General features: G+C 48.4%; 16 non-coding genes across 16 annotated transcripts; all 16 read left to right on the top strand.

Moving 5' to 3' along the window:
• Nucleotides 1-292: 292 nt before the first annotated feature.
• Nucleotides 293-365, top strand: TRNAV-UAC (transfer RNA valine (anticodon UAC)). Its single transcript has one exon. It is a non-coding gene; the product is annotated as a tRNA-Val (tRNA).
• A 1521-nt stretch (nt 366-1886) lies between these two features.
• Nucleotides 1887-1959, top strand: TRNAV-AAC (transfer RNA valine (anticodon AAC)). The gene has a single exon. It is a non-coding gene; the product is annotated as a tRNA-Val (tRNA).
• Nucleotides 1960-3295: 1336 nt separating this feature from the next.
• Nucleotides 3296-3367, top strand: TRNAP-UGG (transfer RNA proline (anticodon UGG)). Its single transcript has one exon. It is a non-coding gene; the product is annotated as a tRNA-Pro (tRNA).
• A 444-nt stretch (nt 3368-3811) lies between these two features.
• On the top strand, nt 3812-3884 carry TRNAV-UAC (transfer RNA valine (anticodon UAC)). Its single transcript has one exon. It is a non-coding gene; the product is annotated as a tRNA-Val (tRNA).
• Nucleotides 3885-5405: 1521 nt separating this feature from the next.
• TRNAV-AAC (transfer RNA valine (anticodon AAC)) lies at nt 5406-5478 on the top strand. Its single transcript has one exon. It is a non-coding gene; the product is annotated as a tRNA-Val (tRNA).
• Nucleotides 5479-6814: 1336 nt separating this feature from the next.
• On the top strand, nt 6815-6886 carry TRNAP-UGG (transfer RNA proline (anticodon UGG)). The gene has a single exon. It is a non-coding gene; the product is annotated as a tRNA-Pro (tRNA).
• A 444-nt stretch (nt 6887-7330) lies between these two features.
• On the top strand, nt 7331-7403 carry TRNAV-UAC (transfer RNA valine (anticodon UAC)). The gene has a single exon. It is a non-coding gene; the product is annotated as a tRNA-Val (tRNA).
• Nucleotides 7404-8924: 1521 nt separating this feature from the next.
• TRNAV-AAC (transfer RNA valine (anticodon AAC)) lies at nt 8925-8997 on the top strand. Its single transcript has one exon. It is a non-coding gene; the product is annotated as a tRNA-Val (tRNA).
• Nucleotides 8998-10333: 1336 nt separating this feature from the next.
• TRNAP-UGG (transfer RNA proline (anticodon UGG)) lies at nt 10334-10405 on the top strand. Its single transcript has one exon. It is a non-coding gene; the product is annotated as a tRNA-Pro (tRNA).
• A 444-nt stretch (nt 10406-10849) lies between these two features.
• On the top strand, nt 10850-10922 carry TRNAV-UAC (transfer RNA valine (anticodon UAC)). The gene has a single exon. It is a non-coding gene; the product is annotated as a tRNA-Val (tRNA).
• Nucleotides 10923-12443: 1521 nt separating this feature from the next.
• Nucleotides 12444-12516, top strand: TRNAV-AAC (transfer RNA valine (anticodon AAC)). Its single transcript has one exon. It is a non-coding gene; the product is annotated as a tRNA-Val (tRNA).
• A 1336-nt stretch (nt 12517-13852) lies between these two features.
• Nucleotides 13853-13924, top strand: TRNAP-UGG (transfer RNA proline (anticodon UGG)). The gene has a single exon. It is a non-coding gene; the product is annotated as a tRNA-Pro (tRNA).
• A 444-nt stretch (nt 13925-14368) lies between these two features.
• TRNAV-UAC (transfer RNA valine (anticodon UAC)) lies at nt 14369-14441 on the top strand. The gene has a single exon. It is a non-coding gene; the product is annotated as a tRNA-Val (tRNA).
• A 1521-nt stretch (nt 14442-15962) lies between these two features.
• On the top strand, nt 15963-16035 carry TRNAV-AAC (transfer RNA valine (anticodon AAC)). The gene has a single exon. It is a non-coding gene; the product is annotated as a tRNA-Val (tRNA).
• A 1336-nt stretch (nt 16036-17371) lies between these two features.
• Nucleotides 17372-17443, top strand: TRNAP-UGG (transfer RNA proline (anticodon UGG)). The gene has a single exon. It is a non-coding gene; the product is annotated as a tRNA-Pro (tRNA).
• Nucleotides 17444-17887: 444 nt separating this feature from the next.
• TRNAV-UAC (transfer RNA valine (anticodon UAC)) lies at nt 17888-17960 on the top strand. Its single transcript has one exon. It is a non-coding gene; the product is annotated as a tRNA-Val (tRNA).
• The last annotated feature ends 663 nt before the right edge of the window (nt 17961-18623 follow it).

Below are 18623 nucleotides of genomic sequence, written 5' to 3' on the forward strand. Positions count from 1 at the left end.
TTGTGTTGGAGCAGCACTTCTCGTTGGAACATGAAATGCACAGTGCTTCTCCAAAGTAATTGCAGGGCTGGTTTTGAAATCACCTCTTGGAATGAAAGTGATCCCAGTTCCTTTCTTCCAAAGGAAGAGATCCTGTCAGAAAGGCTCAGCTTTGAGCGTCATGAATATTGTCCCTTAGTCCTTGCATTCCAGTCCAAAGCATAGCCACATAAAGAAAGCAGGTGTGTCTGTTTCCAGTGCAGTGGTTCCAGTCCAATGCATAGCCACATGAAGCAAATAAGCAGGCATGTCTGTTTCTGTAGTGTAGTGGTTATCACGTTTGCCTTACACGCGAAAGGTCCCTGGTTCGAGGCCAGGCAGAAACAGCAAGTTGCTGTGCTTTATCACATTATTTGCATTTACCACCTCACCTGACAGGTAAATTGAAATTAAAGAGGCTGTGTCTATCCCTCACCATCGTGAGGTACTACGCTCCAAGGGCATCGGTCTCAACTCACCAAGAGAAGACGATACACCTTACGGCAGTCAGTTGCTCCCTTTTTGACCTTTCCATTGAAGCCTGGGCCTACTGTGGTCAAGCCAGCCAAGGAAGGAAGGTATGAGAGCGAAAATGGCTTTCCTACCTTCACCAAGAACATACACCTTGAGCAAAGAAAGGGCCAGACTTACAAGGCCCTATCGCCACCGGCACATCATCTTTAGTGACGCCCCGGTGGCACTATGTACTGTGCCGTATTTACAAGACGCCGTTCAACCACGTTTTGTGGCTTAACACCACCTTGTAAATACGGCCCCTTCACACGCAGCCCTTTCCCTGGAAGGGGCGTGCAATGGGCGTTGCTCTGGGTGGGCCACTGCAACACCATAGCATTTTGATGCTGCTCCAGTTTTACGAGTTTTTGTAAATCTGTGGCAGCGCCAAAATCCAAGCGCCATACAATGGGTGTCGTTATAGTGGAGAAACGAGCAGAAATGTTTTCATTTCTCCTCATTTTTGCTCTTTCTATGTGTGCTGCACGAACATATCGCCACTGAAGATTTCTGTTGTGCAGGAAGGTGTGCCTTCCTGAACAAAAACAATTTCCCCCTCCACGCAGCCATCCTTGTACCATGGCGCAAGGATGGCTGCGTTGGTGCTCGGCAGCTAATTTAGAGCTGGCGCAGAGGGAAGCACAGGGGTGCGCTGTATTCTACTAAATACGGCGCTTCCCTGCATTTTGAAAATGACTGAGTGCGAGGCTGCCAAATTTGGCAGAGCGTCTCACTCAGTCATCCTCTTGTAATTATGGGCCAAAAGGTCTAAAGGATAGAGGCGTTTTATGTCATGTTCGATGACGACCATGGAAATGACTCTAGTCATATTGCAGAAGAGAGAACCATGTGCATTTTCTTGCCTTGCGATGTATTCGCCCACTCTCTGCCCTCAACCCTAGGAGCAGGGTCTGAGCAGTGGTGCTTCTGTGCCCTCGCTCGTTGGTGTCCGGGTCCAAATCCCCAACACACCCTTTTTAGCAGAAAACACACAAATTTTACTCAAAATACACAAAGCTTGAAGATTCCTCATTCCACTCAAAGCATTGTTGTGCAAAATATTTTTAGCCTCAGGAGAAAAAAAGGATCACCATGCCTTGGCTTCCTTCCTGCTTGCTTTCAGTGTGCTCTGTGTGATGCTTTCACAGGCTCTGGTTTCAGGCATTTAGGCATCAGATATTTGTCTCTACCCGCAGCTGTGACTTTTCAGTACATCTGAGTGTACGCTTGCTGGCTGACAACGCTGCAATTTTCACACTTACTCCTCGCTTTGCGAGCAACTGCTGATCAAGTATAGAGGCAATCGGGCAAACATATGAGGGGAATTTTGCTCCTTCAGTCAAGCCCTCATGCTTGTTTCTGTAGTGTAGTGGTTACCACGTTCGCCTAACACGCGAAAGGTCCCCGGTTCGAGACCGGGCAGAAACAATGGGCAGTGTCTGCTTTTGTGTTTGCTCCCTAAAAGCTTAGTCTCACTCAGGGATGGCCTTTAAAAACTTGTGACCTGTGTAAAACTTGTATTACTATTGCAGGCCGGTAAAAAGTTATCTGCATCTTTGCGTAGTCGTGCATGTTCCTGGTTTCTTATTCTGTTTTTTACTTTTTTTTTTCTTGGCCATGTTATATTGTGGGGCCTTTAAACCTGTCACCTTGATAGGAACATTGCAAGCGGCAGCATCGACAAGTGCAGACTGAGGAGTCAGACCTAAACACAGACTCAGCTGTCAGGATGGCCGAGTGGTCTAAGGCGGCAGCCTCAAGAGAGCTTGATCTTCAGTTAAGCTAAGCATCCTGGTTTGCTCATGTAGTTGTGGGTTCATATCGCACTTCTGATAGGTCTATTTTCTGCCCTTAAATCTTCCTCTGCTTGCACAGCCAGCTCCCCACAACACTATCTTTGCAAGCTGCTGTAGCATATGAAAAGAAATCCACCAACCCTCCGGCTGGGCCCTCAATCAGCATTCCATGTATTTCTGGAAGGGGCATCTCAGTCACGCCTTCTGTTAGAGCTGCACCTTATCACTGTAACTACCATGCTGGTCTCTACTTAAGCAGTTGATTCCATCGTTTGAAGTGAGGCTCTCCTGCCACTTTTGGGCAGAGAAGGCACTGCCCCTGCAACAACAACAGGCAGACAAGCTCAACCTGGGTTTCCTGGTTAGGTGGGCGGAGCAGAATGGCAATGGTCCCTCCTTGTGACTTGAAATTAACATGAAGAAGACAGAGAGGCAGCTGGGAGTAGGCAGTACCCATGCACCCCTGAACACTGTCTTGCGATTTTCACCCAATTCTGAAATGAGTCGGGAGGAAAGGAGGTGATTTTCCTATCGAAGGCCATTCTGGGAATTCAGCCACCCCGCGTCTCCCAGGTGAGTGTTTCAGGCCTGTGAGGCACTCATATAAATCTCGCCTGATCGAGCACTGAGCGAGCAATTGTGCTTGAATACAAGAGGCATGCTCCTCTGGCTCAGGCGCAAGAGATGGCAGGCCCTTCAGTGCTTCTGGTCTGGAAGTCTACGGTGCAAGGGCCCAGGTCCTGCGGAGGCGTACAACTACCAGAAAGGGTCTGCTTTTCTCATCAGCGCCACAGTTCAGCTTGCTAGCATAGGGCTTCTTGACTACCTCTTGCCTTGCTAGAGGCAAAAAAAAAACCCTTGGCACAAAACATCAATTGCTATGGCACGCTTAGAAGGAGAGTCTCCAAGTGGCCCTGCTTTTTCACAAAGACACTTCAGAAGATGTTTGAAAGGCTTTTGCAGCAGCAGGCTCGTTGGTCTAGGGGTATGATTCTCGCTTTGGGTGTGAGAGGTCCCGGGTTCAAATCCCGGACGAGCCCGTGCCTTCATAGGTTCGATCTGTTTTTAAACAGGAGTATTTCTGCTTTCCACTCTTGTAAGATGCCATGGTGGAATGCATTGCATGCTTTCTACTGGTGTCGAGGCAGTTCGGCATGATGAAGGAGTGCGGGATTTCTTTCTAACTGCTTTTTTGTGTTGGAGCAGCACTTCTCGTTGGAACATGAAATGCACAGTGCTTCTCCAAAGTAATTGCAGGGCTGGTTTTGAAATCACCTCTTGGAATGAAAGTGATCCCAGTTCCTTTCTTCCAAAGGAAGAGATCCTGTCAGAAAGGCTCAGCTTTGAGCGTCATGAATATTGTCCCTTAGTCCTTGCATTCCAGTCCAAAGCATAGCCACATAAAGAAAGCAGGTGTGTCTGTTTCCAGTGCAGTGGTTCCAGTCCAATGCATAGCCACATGAAGCAAGTAAGCAGGCATGTCTGTTTCTGTAGTGTAGTGGTTATCACGTTCGCCTTACACGCGAAAGGTCCCTGGTTCGAGGCCAGGCAGAAACAGCAAGTTGCTGTGCTTTATCACATTATTTGCATTTACCACCTCACCTGACAGGTAAATTGAAATTAAAGAGGCTGTGTCTATCCCTCACCATCGTGAGGTACTACGCTCCAAGGGCATCGGTCTCAACTCACCAAGAGAAGACGATACACCTTACGGCAGTCAGTTGCTCCCTTTTTGACCTTTCCATTGAAGCCTGGGCCTACTGTGGTCAAGCCAGCCAAGGAAGGAAGGTATGAGAGCGAAAATGGCTTTCCTACCTTCACCAAGAACATACACCTTGAGCAAAGAAAGGGCCAGACTTACAAGGCCCTATCGCCACCGGCACATCATCTATAGTGACGCCCCGGTGGCACTATGTACTGTGCCGTATTTACAAGACGCCGTTCAACCACGTTTTGTGGCTTAACACCACCTTGTAAATACGGCCCCTTCACACGCAGCCCTTTCCCTGGAAGGGGCGTGCAATGGGCGTTGCTCTGGGTGGGCCACTGCAACACCATAGCATTTTGATGCTGCTCCAGTTTTACGAGTTTTTGTAAATCTGTGGCAGCGCCAAAATCCAAGCGCCATACAATGGGTGTCGTTATAGTGGAGAAACGAGCAGAAATGTTTTCATTTCTCCTCATTTTTGCTCTTTCTATGTGTGCTGCACGAACATATCGCCACTGAAGATTTCTGTTGTGCAGGAAGGTGTGCCTTCCTGAACAAAAACAATTTCCCCCTCCACGCAGCCATCCTTGTACCATGGCGCAAGGATGGCTGCGTTGGTGCTCGGCAGCTAATTTAGAGCTGGCGCAGAGGGAAGCACAAGGGTGCGCTGTATTCTACTAAATACGGCGCTTCCCTGCATTTTGAAAATGACTGAGTGCGAGGCTGCCAAATTTGGCAGAGCGTCTCACTCAGTCATCCTCTTGTAATTATGGGCCAAAAGGTCTAAAGGATAGAGGCGTTTTATGTCATGTTCGATGACGACCATGGAAATGACTCTAGTCATATTGCAGAAGAGAGAACCATGTGCATTTTCTTGCCTTGCGATGTATTCGCCCACTCTCTGCCCTCAACCCTAGGAGCAGGGTCTGAGCAGTGGTGCTTCTGTGCCCTCGCTCGTTGGTGTCCGGGTCCAAATCCCCAACACACCCTTTTTAGCAGAAAACACACAAATTTTACTCAAAATACACAAAGCTTGAAGATTCCTCATTCCACTCAAAGCATTGTTGTGCAAAATATTTTTAGCCTCAGGAGAAAAAAAGGATCACCATGCCTTGGCTTCCTTCCTGCTTGCTTTCAGTGTGCTCTGTGTGATGCTTTCACAGGCTCTGGTTTCAGGCATTTAGGCATCAGATATTTGTCTCTACCCGCAGCTGTGACTTTTCAGTACATCTGAGTGTACGCTTGCTGGCTGACAACGCTGCAATTTTCACACTTACTCCTCGCTTTGCGAGCAACTGCTGATCAAGTATAGAGGCAATCGGGCAAACATATGAGGGGAATTTTGCTCCTTCAGTCAAGCCCTCATGCTTGTTTCTGTAGTGTAGTGGTTATCACGTTCGCCTAACACGTGAAAGGTCCCCGGTTCGAGACCGGGCAGAAACAATGGGCAGTGTCTGCTTTTGTGTTTGCTCCCTAAAAGCTTAGTCTCACTCAGGGATGGCCTTTAAAAACTTGTGACCTGTGTAAAACTTGTATTACTATTGCAGGCCGGTAAAAAGTTATCTGCATCTTTGCGTAGTCGTGCATGTGCCTGGTTTCTTATTCTGTTTTTTACTTTTTTTTTTCTTGGCCATGTTATATTGTGGGGCCTTTAAACCTGTCACCTTGATAGGAACATTGCAAGCGGCAGCATCGACAAGTGCAGACTGAGGAGTCAGACCTAAACACAGACTCAGCTGTCAGGATGGCCGAGTGGTCTAAGGCGGCAGCCTCAAGAGAGCTTGATCTTCAGTTAAGCTAAGCATCCTGGTTTGCTCATGTAGTTGTGGGTTCATATCGCACTTCTGATAGGTCTATTTTCTGCCTTTAAATCTTCCTCTGCTTGCACAGCCAGCTCCCCACAACACTATCTTTGCAAGCTGCTGTAGCATATGAAAAGAAATCCACCAACCCTCCGGCTGGGCCCTCAATCAGCATTCCATGTATTTCTGGAAGGGGCATCTCAGTCACGCCTTCTGTTAGAGCTGCACCTTATCACTGTAACTACCATGCTGGTTTCTACTTAAGCAGTTGATTCCATCGTTTGAAGTGAGGCTCTCCTGCCACTTTTGGGCAGAAAAGGCACTGCCCCTGCAACAACAACAGGCAGACAAGCTCAACCTGGGTTTCCTGGTTAGGTGGGCGGAGCAGAATGGCAATGGTCCCTCCTTGTGACTTGAAATTAACATGAAGAAGACAGAGAGGCAGCTGGGAGTAGGCAGTACCCATGCACCCCTGAACACTGTCTTGCGATTTTCACCCAATTCTGAAATGAGTCGGGAGGAAAGGAGGTGATTTTCCTATCGAAGGCCATTCTGGGAATTCAGCCACCCCGCGTCTCCCAGGTGAGTGTTTCAGGCCTGTGAGGCACTCATATAAATCTCGCCTGATCGAGCACTGAGCGAGCAATTGTGCTTGAATACAAGAGGCATGCTCCTCTGGCTCAGGCGCAAGAGATGGCAGGCCCTTCAGTGCTTCTGGTCTGGAAGTCTACGGTGCAAGGGCCCAGGTCCTGCGGAGGCGTACAACTACCAGAAAGGGTCTGCTTTTCTCATCAGCGCCACAGTTCAGCTTGCTAGCATAGGGCTTCTTGACTACCTCTTGCCTTGCTAGAGGCAAAAAAAAAACCCTTGGCACAAAACATCAATTGCTATGGCACGCTTAGAAGGAGAGTCTCCAAGTGGCCCTGCTTTTTCACAAAGACACTTCAGAAGATGTTTGAAAGGCTTTTGCAGCAGCAGGCTCGTTGGTCTAGGGGTATGATTCTTGCTTTGGGTGTGAGAGGTCCCGGGTTCAAATCCCGGACGAGCCCGTGCCTTCATAGGTTCGATCTGTTTTTAAACAGGAGTATTTCTGCTTTCCACTCTTGTAAGATGCCATGGTGGAATGCATTGCATGCTTTCTACTGGTGTCGAGGCAGTTCGGCATGATGAAGGAGTGCGGGATTTCTTTCTAACTGCTTTTTTGTGTTGGAGCAGCACTTCTCGTTGGAACATGAAATGCACAGTGCTTCTCCAAAGTAATTGCAGGGCTGGTTTTGAAATCACCTCTTGGAATGAAAGTGATCCCAGTTCCTTTCTTCCAAAGGAAGAGATCCTGTCAGAAAGGCTCAGCTTTGAGCGTCATGAATATTGTCCCTTAGTCCTTGCATTCCAGTCCAAAGCATAGCCACATAAAGAAAGCAGGTGTGTCTGTTTCCAGTGCAGTGGTTCCAGTCCAATGCATAGCCACATGAAGCAAATAAGCAGGCATGTCTGTTTCTGTAGTGTAGTGGTTATCACGTTTGCCTTACACGCGAAAGGTCCCTGGTTCGAGGCCAGGCAGAAACAGCAAGTTGCTGTGCTTTATCACATTATTTGCATTTACCACCTCACCTGACAGGTAAATTGAAATTAAAGAGGCTGTGTCTATCCCTCACCATCGTGAGGTACTACGCTCCAAGGGCATCGGTCTCAACTCACCAAGAGAAGACGATACACCTTACGGCAGTCAGTTGCTCCCTTTTTGACCTTTCCATTGAAGCCTGGGCCTACTGTGGTCAAGCCAGCCAAGGAAGGAAGGTATGAGAGCGAAAATGGCTTTCCTACCTTCACCAAGAACATACACCTTGAGCAAAGAAAGGGCCAGACTTACAAGGCCCTATCGCCACCGGCACATCATCTTTAGTGACGCCCCGGTGGCACTATGTACTGTGCCGTATTTACAAGACGCCGTTCAACCACGTTTTGTGGCTTAACACCACCTTGTAAATACGGCCCCTTCACACGCAGCCCTTTCCCTGGAAGGGGCGTGCAATGGGCGTTGCTCTGGGTGGGCCACTGCAACACCATAGCATTTTGATGCTGCTCCAGTTTTACGAGTTTTTGTAAATCTGTGGCAGCGCCAAAATCCAAGCGCCATACAATGGGTGTCGTTATAGTGGAGAAACGAGCAGAAATGTTTTCATTTCTCCTCATTTTTGCTCTTTCTATGTGTGCTGCACGAACATATCGCCACTGAAGATTTCTGTTGTGCAGGAAGGTGTGCCTTCCTGAACAAAAACAATTTCCCCCTCCACGCAGCCATCCTTGTACCATGGCGCAAGGATGGCTGCGTTGGTGCTCGGCAGCTAATTTAGAGCTGGCGCAGAGGGAAGCACAGGGGTGCGCTGTATTCTACTAAATACGGCGCTTCCCTGCATTTTGAAAATGACTGAGTGCGAGGCTGCCAAATTTGGCAGAGCGTCTCACTCAGTCATCCTCTTGTAATTATGGGCCAAAAGGTCTAAAGGATAGAGGCGTTTTATGTCATGTTCGATGACGACCATGGAAATGACTCTAGTCATATTGCAGAAGAGAGAACCATGTGCATTTTCTTGCCTTGCGATGTATTCGCCCACTCTCTGCCCTCAACCCTAGGAGCAGGGTCTGAGCAGTGGTGCTTCTGTGCCCTCGCTCGTTGGTGTCCGGGTCCAAATCCCCAACACACCCTTTTTAGCAGAAAACACACAAATTTTACTCAAAATACACAAAGCTTGAAGATTCCTCATTCCACTCAAAGCATTGTTGTGCAAAATATTTTTAGCCTCAGGAGAAAAAAAGGATCACCATGCCTTGGCTTCCTTCCTGCTTGCTTTCAGTGTGCTCTGTGTGATGCTTTCACAGGCTCTGGTTTCAGGCATTTAGGCATCAGATATTTGTCTCTACCCGCAGCTGTGACTTTTCAGTACATCTGAGTGTACGCTTGCTGGCTGACAACGCTGCAATTTTCACACTTACTCCTCGCTTTGCGAGCAACTGCTGATCAAGTATAGAGGCAATCGGGCAAACATATGAGGGGAATTTTGCTCCTTCAGTCAAGCCCTCATGCTTGTTTCTGTAGTGTAGTGGTTACCACGTTCGCCTAACACGCGAAAGGTCCCCGGTTCGAGACCGGGCAGAAACAATGGGCAGTGTCTGCTTTTGTGTTTGCTCCCTAAAAGCTTAGTCTCACTCAGGGATGGCCTTTAAAAACTTGTGACCTGTGTAAAACTTGTATTACTATTGCAGGCCGGTAAAAAGTTATCTGCATCTTTGCGTAGTCGTGCATGTTCCTGGTTTCTTATTCTGTTTTTTACTTTTTTTTTTCTTGGCCATGTTATATTGTGGGGCCTTTAAACCTGTCACCTTGATAGGAACATTGCAAGCGGCAGCATCGACAAGTGCAGACTGAGGAGTCAGACCTAAACACAGACTCAGCTGTCAGGATGGCCGAGTGGTCTAAGGCGGCAGCCTCAAGAGAGCTTGATCTTCAGTTAAGCTAAGCATCCTGGTTTGCTCATGTAGTTGTGGGTTCATATCGCACTTCTGATAGGTCTATTTTCTGCCCTTAAATCTTCCTCTGCTTGCACAGCCAGCTCCCCACAACACTATCTTTGCAAGCTGCTGTAGCATATGAAAAGAAATCCACCAACCCTCCGGCTGGGCCCTCAATCAGCATTCCATGTATTTCTGGAAGGGGCATCTCAGTCACGCCTTCTGTTAGAGCTGCACCTTATCACTGTAACTACCATGCTGGTTTCTACTTAAGCAGTTGATTCCATCGTTTGAAGTGAGGCTCTCCTGCCACTTTTGGGCAGAGAAGGCACTGCCCCTGCAACAACAACAGGCAGACAAGCTCAACCTGGGTTTCCTGGTTAGGTGGGCGGAGCAGAATGGCAATGGTCCCTCCTTGTGACTTGAAATTAACATGAAGAAGACAGAGAGGCAGCTGGGAGTAGGCAGTACCCATGCACCCCTGAACACTGTCTTGCGATTTTCACCCAATTCTGAAATGAGTCGGGAGGAAAGGAGGTGATTTTCCTATCGAAGGCCATTCTGGGAATTCAGCCACCCCGCGTCTCCCAGGTGAGTGTTTCAGGCCTGTGAGGCACTCATATAAATCTCGCCTGATCGAGCACTGAGCGAGCAATTGTGCTTGAATACAAGAGGCATGCTCCTCTGGCTCAGGCGCAAGAGATGGCAGGCCCTTCAGTGCTTCTGGTCTGGAAGTCTACGGTGCAAGGGCCCAGGTCCTGCGGAGGCGTACAACTACCAGAAAGGGTCTGCTTTTCTCATCAGCGCCACAGTTCAGCTTGCTAGCATAGGGCTTCTTGACTACCTCTTGCCTTGCTAGAGGCAAAAAAAAACCCCTTGGCACAAAACATCAATTGCTATGGCACGCTTAGAAGGAGAGTCTCCAAGTGGCCCTGCTTTTTCACAAAGACACTTCAGAAGATGTTTGAAAGGCTTTTGCAGCAGCAGGCTCGTTGGTCTAGGGGTATGATTCTCGCTTTGGGTGTGAGAGGTCCCGGGTTCAAATCCCGGACGAGCCCGTGCCTTCATAGGTTCGATCTGTTTTTAAACAGGAGTATTTCTGCTTTCCACTCTTGTAAGATGCCATGGTGGAATGCATTGCATGCTTTCTACTGGTGTCGAGGCAGTTCGGCATGATGAAGGAGTGCGGGATTTCTTTCTAACTGCTTTTTTGTGTTGGAGCAGCACTTCTCGTTGGAACATGAAATGCACAGTGCTTCTCCAAAGTAATTGCAGGGCTGGTTTTGAAATCACCTCTTGGAATGAAAGTGATCCCAGTTCCTTTCTTCCAAAGGAAGAGATCCTGTCAGAAAGGCTCAGCTTTGAGCGTCATGAATATTGTCCCTTAGTCCTTGCATTCCAGTCCAAAGCATAGCCACATAAAGAAAGCAGGTGTGTCTGTTTCCAGTGCAGTGGTTCCAGTCCAATGCATAGCCACATGAAGCAAATAAGCAGGCATGTCTGTTTCTGTAGTGTAGTGGTTATCACGTTCGCCTTACACGCGAAAGGTCCCTGGTTCGAGGCCAGGCAGAAACAGCAAGTTGCTGTGCTTTATCACATTATTTGCATTTACCACCTCACCTGACAGGTAAATTGAAATTAAAGAGGCTGTGTCTATCCCTCACCATCGTGAGGTACTACGCTCCAAGGGCATCGGTCTCAACTCACCAAGAGAAGACGATACACCTTACGGCAGTCAGTTGCTCCCTTTTTGACCTTTCCATTGAAGCCTGGGCCTACTGTGGTCAAGCCAGCCAAGGAAGGAAGGTATGAGAGCGAAAATGGCTTTCCTACCTTCACCAAGAACATACACCTTGAGCAAAGAAAGGGCCAGACTTACAAGGCCCTATCGCCACCGGCACATCATCTTTAGTGACGCCCCGGTGGCACTATGTACTGTGCCGTATTTACAAGACGCCGTTCAACCACGTTTTGTGGCTTAACACCACCTTGTAAATACGGCCCCTTCACACGCAGCCCTTTCCCTGGAAGGGGCGTGCAATGGGCGTTGCTCTGGGTGGGCCACTGCAACACCATAGCATTTTGATGCTGCTCCAGTTTTACGAGTTTTTGTAAATCTGTGGCAGCGCCAAAATCCAAGCGCCATACAATGGGTGTCGTTATAGTGGAGAAACGAGCAGAAATGTTTTCATTTCTCCTCATTTTTGCTCTTTCTATGTGTGCTGCACGAACATATCGCCACTGAAGATTTCTGTTGTGCAGGAAGGTGTGCCTTCCTGAACAAAAACAATTTCCCCCTCCACGCAGCCATCCTTGTACCATGGCGCAAGGATGGCTGCGTTGGTGCTCGGCAGCTAATTTAGAGCTGGCGCAGAGGGAAGCACAGGGGTGCGCTGTATTCTACTAAATACGGCGCTTCCCTGCATTTTGAAAATGACTGAGTGCGAGGCTGCCAAATTTGGCAGAGCGTCTCACTCAGTCATCCTCTTGTAATTATGGGCCAAAAGGTCTAAAGGATAGAGGCGTTTTATGTCATGTTCGATGACGACCATGGAAATGACTCTAGTCATATTGCAGAAGAGAGAACCATGTGCATTTTCTTGCCTTGCGATGTATTCGCCCACTCTCTGCCCTCAACCCTAGGAGCAGGGTCTGAGCAGTGGTGCTTCTGTGCCCTCGCTCGTTGGTGTCCGGGTCCAAATCCCCAACACACCCTTTTTAGCAGAAAACACACAAATTTTACTCAAAATACACAAAGCTTGAAGATTCCTCATTCCACTCAAAGCATTGTTGTGCAAAATATTTTTAGCCTCAGGAGAAAAAAAGGATCACCATGCCTTGGCTTCCTTCCTGCTTGCTTTCAGTGTGCTCTGTGTGATGCTTTCACAGGCTCTGGTTTCAGGCATTTAGGCATCAGATATTTGTCTCTACCCGCAGCTGTGACTTTTCAGTACATCTGAGTGTACGCTTGCTGGCTGACAACGCTGCAATTTTCACACTTACTCCTCGCTTTGCGAGCAACTGCTGATCAAGTATAGAGGCAATCGGGCAAACATATGAGGGGAATTTTGCTCCTTCAGTCAAGCCCTCATGCTTGTTTCTGTAGTGTAGTGGTTATCACGTTCGCCTAACACGCGAAAGGTCCCCGGTTCGAGACCGGGCAGAAACAATGGGCAGTGTCTGCTTTTGTGTTTGCTCCCTAAAAGCTTAGTCTCACTCAGGGATGGCCTTTAAAAACTTGTGACCTGTGTAAAACTTGTATTACTATTGCAGGCCGGTAAAAAGTTATCTGCATCTTTGCGTAGTCGTGCATGTGCCTGGTTTCTTATTCTGTTTTTTACTTTTTTTTTTCTTGGCCATGTTATATTGTGGGGCCTTTAAACCTGTCACCTTGATAGGAACATTGCAAGCGGCAGCATCGACAAGTGCAGACTGAGGAGTCAGACCTAAACACAGACTCAGCTGTCAGGATGGCCGAGTGGTCTAAGGCGGCAGCCTCAAGAGAGCTTGATCTTCAGTTAAGCTAAGCATCCTGGTTTGCTCATGTAGTTGTGGGTTCATATCGCACTTCTGATAGGTCTATTTTCTGCCCTTAAATCTTCCTCTGCTTGCACAGCCAGCTCCCCACAACACTATCTTTGCAAGCTGCTGTAGCATATGAAAAGAAATCCACCAACCCTCCGGCTGGGCCCTCAATCAGCATTCCATGTATTTCTGGAAGGGGCATCTCAGTCACGCCTTCTGTTAGAGCTGCACCTTATCACTGTAACTACCATGCTGGTTTCTACTTAAGCAGTTGATTCCATCGTTTGAAGTGAGGCTCTCCTGCCACTTTTGGGCAGAGAAGGCACTGCCCCTGCAACAACAACAGGCAGACAAGCTCAACCTGGGTTTCCTGGTTAGGTGGGCGGAGCAGAATGGCAATGGTCCCTCCTTGTGACTTGAAATTAACATGAAGAAGACAGAGAGGCAGCTGGGAGTAGGCAGTACCCATGCACCCCTGAACACTGTCTTGCGATTTTCACCCAATTCTGAAATGAGTCGGGAGGAAAGGAGGTGATTTTCCTATCGAAGGCCATTCTGGGAATTCAGCCACCCCGCGTCTCCCAGGTGAGTGTTTCAGGCCTGTGAGGCACTCATATAAATCTCGCCTGATCGAGCACTGAGCGAGCAATTGTGCTTGAATACAAGAGGCATGCTCCTCTGGCTCAGGCGCAAGAGATGGCAGGCCCTTCAGTGCTTCTGGTCTGGAAGTCTACGGTGCAAGGGCCCAGGTCCTGCGGAGGCGTACAACTACCAGAAAGGGTCTGCTTTTCTCATCAGCGCCACAGTTCAGCTTGCTAGCATAGGGCTTCTTGACTACCTCTTGCCTTGCTAGAGGCAAAAAAAAAACCCTTGGCACAAAACATCAATTGCTATGGCACGCTTAGAAGGAGAGTCTCCAAGTGGCCCTGCTTTTTCACAAAGACACTTCAGAAGATGTTTGAAAGGCTTTTGCAGCAGCAGGCTCGTTGGTCTAGGGGTATGATTCTCGCTTTGGGTGTGAGAGGTCCCGGGTTCAAATCCCGGACGAGCCCGTGCCTTCATAGGTTCGATCTGTTTTTAAACAGGAGTATTTCTGCTTTCCACTCTTGTAAGATGCCATGGTGGAATGCATTGCATGCTTTCTACTGGTGTCGAGGCAGTTCGGCATGATGAAGGAGTGCGGGATTTCTTTCTAACTGCTTTTTTGTGTTGGAGCAGCACTTCTCGTTGGAACATGAAATGCACAGTGCTTCTCCAAAGTAATTGCAGGGCTGGTTTTGAAATCACCTCTTGGAATGAAAGTGATCCCAGTTCCTTTCTTCCAAAGGAAGAGATCCTGTCAGAAAGGCTCAGCTTTGAGCGTCATGAATATTGTCCCTTAGTCCTTGCATTCCAGTCCAAAGCATAGCCACATAAAGAAAGCAGGTGTGTCTGTTTCCAGTGCAGTGGTTCCAGTCCAATGCATAGCCACATGAAGCAAATAAGCAGGCATGTCTGTTTCTGTAGTGTAGTGGTTATCACGTTCGCCTTACACGCGAAAGGTCCCTGGTTCGAGGCCAGGCAGAAACAGCAAGTTGCTGTGCTTTATCACATTATTTGCATTTACCACCTCACCTGACAGGTAAATTGAAATTAAAGAGGCTGTGTCTATCCCTCACCATCGTGAGGTACTACGCTCCAAGGGCATCGGTCTCAACTCACCAAGAGAAGACGATACACCTTACGGCAGTCAGTTGCTCCCTTTTTGACCTTTCCATTGAAGCCTGGGCCTACTGTGGTCAAGCCAGCCAAGGAAGGAAGGTATGAGAGCGAAAATGGCTTTCCTACCTTCACCAAGAACATACACCTTGAGCAAAGAAAGGGCCAGACTTACAAGGCCCTATCGCCACCGGCACATCATCTTTAGTGACGCCCCGGTGGCACTATGTACTGTGCCGTATTTACAAGACGCCGTTCAACCACGTTTTGTGGCTTAACACCACCTTGTAAATACGGCCCCTTCACACGCAGCCCTTTCCCTGGAAGGGGCGTGCAATGGGCGTTGCTCTGGGTGGGCCACTGCAACACCATAGCATTTTGATGCTGCTCCAGTTTTACGAGTTTTTGTAAATCTGTGGCAGCGCCAAAATCCAAGCGCCATACAATGGGTGTCGTTATAGTGGAGAAACGAGCAGAAATGTTTTCATTTCTCCTCATTTTTGCTCTTTCTATGTGTGCTGCACGAACATATCGCCACTGAAGATTTCTGTTGTGCAGGAAGGTGTGCCTTCCTGAACAAAAACAATTTCCCCCTCCACGCAGCCATCCTTGTACCATGGCGCAAGGATGGCTGCGTTGGTGCTCGGCAGCTAATTTAGAGCTGGCGCAGAGGGAAGCACAGGGGTGCGCTGTATTCTACTAAATACGGCGCTTCCCTGCATTTTGAAAATGACTGAGTGCGAGGCTGCCAAATTTGGCAGAGCGTCTCACTCAGTCATCCTCTTGTAATTATGGGCCAAAAGGTCTAAAGGATAGAGGCGTTTTATGTCATGTTCGATGACGACCATGGAAATGACTCTAGTCATATTGCAGAAGAGAGAACCATGTGCATTTTCTTGCCTTGCGATGTATTCGCCCACTCTCTGCCCTCAACCCTAGGAGCAGGGTCTGAGCAGTGGTGCTTCTGTGCCCTCGCTCGTTGGTGTCCGGGTCCAAATCCCCAACACACCCTTTTTAGCAGAAAACACACAAATTTTACTCAAAATACACAAAGCTTGAAGATTCCTCATTCCACTCAAAGCATTGTTGTGCAAAATATTTTTAGCCTCAGGAGAAAAAAAGGATCACCATGCCTTGGCTTCCTTCCTGCTTGCTTTCAGTGTGCTCTGTGTGATGCTTTCACAGGCTCTGGTTTCAGGCATTTAGGCATCAGATATTTGTCTCTACCCGCAGCTGTGACTTTTCAGTACATCTGAGTGTACGCTTGCTGGCTGACAACGCTGCAATTTTCACACTTACTCCTCGCTTTGCGAGCAACTGCTGATCAAGTATAGAGGCAATCGGGCAAACATATGAGGGGAATTTTGCTCCTTCAGTCAAGCCCTCATGCTTGTTTCTGTAGTGTAGTGGTTATCACGTTCGCCTAACACGCGAAAGGTCCCCGGTTCGAGACCGGGCAGAAACAATGGGCAGTGTCTGCTTTTGTGTTTGCTCCCTAAAAGCTTAGTCTCACTCAGGGATGGCCTTTAAAAACTTGTGACCTGTGTAAAACTTGTATTACTATTGCAGGCCGGTAAAAAGTTATCTGCATCTTTGCGTAGTCGTGCATGTGCCTGGCTTCTTATTCTGTTTTTTACTTTTTTTTTTCTTGGCCATGTTATATTGTGGGGCCTTTAAACCTGTCACCTTGATAGGAACATTGCAAGCGGCAGCATCGACAAGTGCAGACTGAGGAGTCAGACCTAAACACAGACTCAGCTGTCAGGATGGCCGAGTGGTCTAAGGCGGCAGCCTCAAGAGAGCTTGATCTTCAGTTAAGCTAAGCATCCTGGTTTGCTCATGTAGTTGTGGGTTCATATCGCACTTCTGATAGGTCTATTTTCTGCCCTTAAATCTTCCTCTGCTTGCACAGCCAGCTCCCCACAACACTATCTTTGCAAGCTGCTGTAGCATATGAAAAGAAATCCACCAACCCTCCGGCTGGGCCCTCAATCAGCATTCCATGTATTTCTGGAAGGGGCATCTCAGTCACGCCTTCTGTTAGAGCTGCACCTTATCACTGTAACTACCATGCTGGTTTCTACTTAAGCAGTTGATTCCATCGTTTGAAGTGAGGCTCTCCTGCCACTTTTGGGCAGAGAAGGCACTGCCCCTGCAACAACAACAGGCAGACAAGCTCAACCTGGGTTTCCTGGTTAGGTGGGCGGAGCAGAATGGCAATGGTCCCTCCTTGTGACTTGAAATTAACATGAAGAAGACAGAGAGGCAGCTGGGAGTAGGCAGTACCCATGCACCCCTGAACACTGTCTTGCGATTTTCACCCAATTCTGAAATGAGTCGGGAGGAAAGGAGGTGATTTTCCTATCGAAGGCCATTCTGGGAATTCAGCCACCCCGCGTCTCCCAGGTGAGTGTTTCAGGCCTGTGAGGCACTCATATAAATCTCGCCTGATCGAGCACTGAGCGAGCAATTGTGCTTGAATACAAGAGGCATGCTCCTCTGGCTCAGGCGCAAGAGATGGCAGGCCCTTCAGTGCTTCTGGTCGGGAAGTCTACGGTGCAAGGGCCCAGGTCCTGCGGAGGCGTACAACTACCAGAAAGGGTCTGCTTTTCTCATCAGCGCCACAGTTCAGCTTGCTAGCATAGGGCTTCTTGACTACCTCTTGCCTTGCTAGAGGCAAAAAAAAAACCCTTGGCACAAAACATCAATTGCTATGGCACGCTTAGAAGGAGAGTCTCCAAGTGGCCCTGCTTTTTCACAAAGACACTTCAGAAGATGTTTGAAAGGCTTTTGCAGCAGCAGGCTCGTTGGTCTAGGGGTATGATTCTTGCTTTGGGTGTGAGAGGTCCCGGGTTCAAATCCCGGACGAGCCCGTGCCTTCATAGGTTCGATCTGTTTTTAAACAGGAGTATTTCTGCTTTCCACTCTTGTAAGATGCCATGGTGGAATGCATTGCATGCTTTCTACTGGTGTCGAGGCAGTTCGGCATGATGAAGGAGTGCGGGATTTCTTTCTAACTGCTTTTTTGTGTTGGAGCAGCACTTCTCGTTGGAACATGAAATGCACAGTGCTTCTCCAAAGTAATTGCAGGGCTGGTTTTCAAATCACCTCTTGGAATGAAAGTGATCCCAGTTCCTTTCTTCCAAAGGAAGAGATCCTGTCAGAAAGGCTCAGCTTTGAGCGTCATGAATATTGTCCCTTAGTCCTTGCATTCCAGTCCAAAGCATAGCCACATAAAGAAAGCAGGTGTGTCTGTTTCCAGTGCAGTGGTTCCAGTCCAATGCATAGCCACATGAAGCAAATAAGCAGGCATGTCTGTTTCTGTAGTGTAGTGGTTATCACGTTCGCCTTACACGCGAAAGGTCCCTGGTTCGAGGCCAGGCAGAAACAGCAAGTTGCTGTGCTTTATCACATTATTTGCATTTACCACCTCACCTGACAGGTAAATTGAAATTAAAGAGGCTGTGTCTATCCCTCACCATCGTGAGGTACTACGCTCCAAGGGCATCGGTCTCAACTCACCAAGAGAAGACGATACACCTTACGGCAGTCAGTTGCTCCCTTTTTGACCTTTCCATTGAAGCCTGGGCCTACTGTGGTCAAGCCAGCCAAGGAAGGAAGGTATGAGAGCGAAAATGGCTTTCCTACCTTCACCAAGAACATACACCTTGAGCAAAGAAAGGGCCAGACTTACAAGGCCCTATCGCCACCGGCACATCATCTTTAGTGACGCCCCGGTGGCACTATGTACTGTGCCGTATTTACAAGACGCCGTTCAACCACGTTTTGTGGCTTAACACCACCTTGTAAATACGGCCCCTTCACACGCAGCCCTTTCCCTGGAAGGGGCGTGCAATGGGCGTTGCTCTGGGTGGGCCACTGCAACACCATAGCATTTTGATGCTGCTCCAGTTTTACGAGTTTTTGTAAATCTGTGGCAGCGCCAAAATCCAAGCGCCATACAATGGGTGTCGTTATAGTGGAGAAACGAGCAGAAATGTTTTCATTTCTCCTCATTTTTGCTCTTTCTATGTGTGCTGCACGAACATATCG

This window comes from Pleurodeles waltl, chromosome 10, assembly GCF_031143425.1.
Source record: "Pleurodeles waltl isolate 20211129_DDA chromosome 10, aPleWal1.hap1.20221129, whole genome shotgun sequence".
NCBI classification, from domain to species: Eukaryota; Metazoa; Chordata; class Amphibia; order Caudata; family Salamandridae; genus Pleurodeles; species Pleurodeles waltl.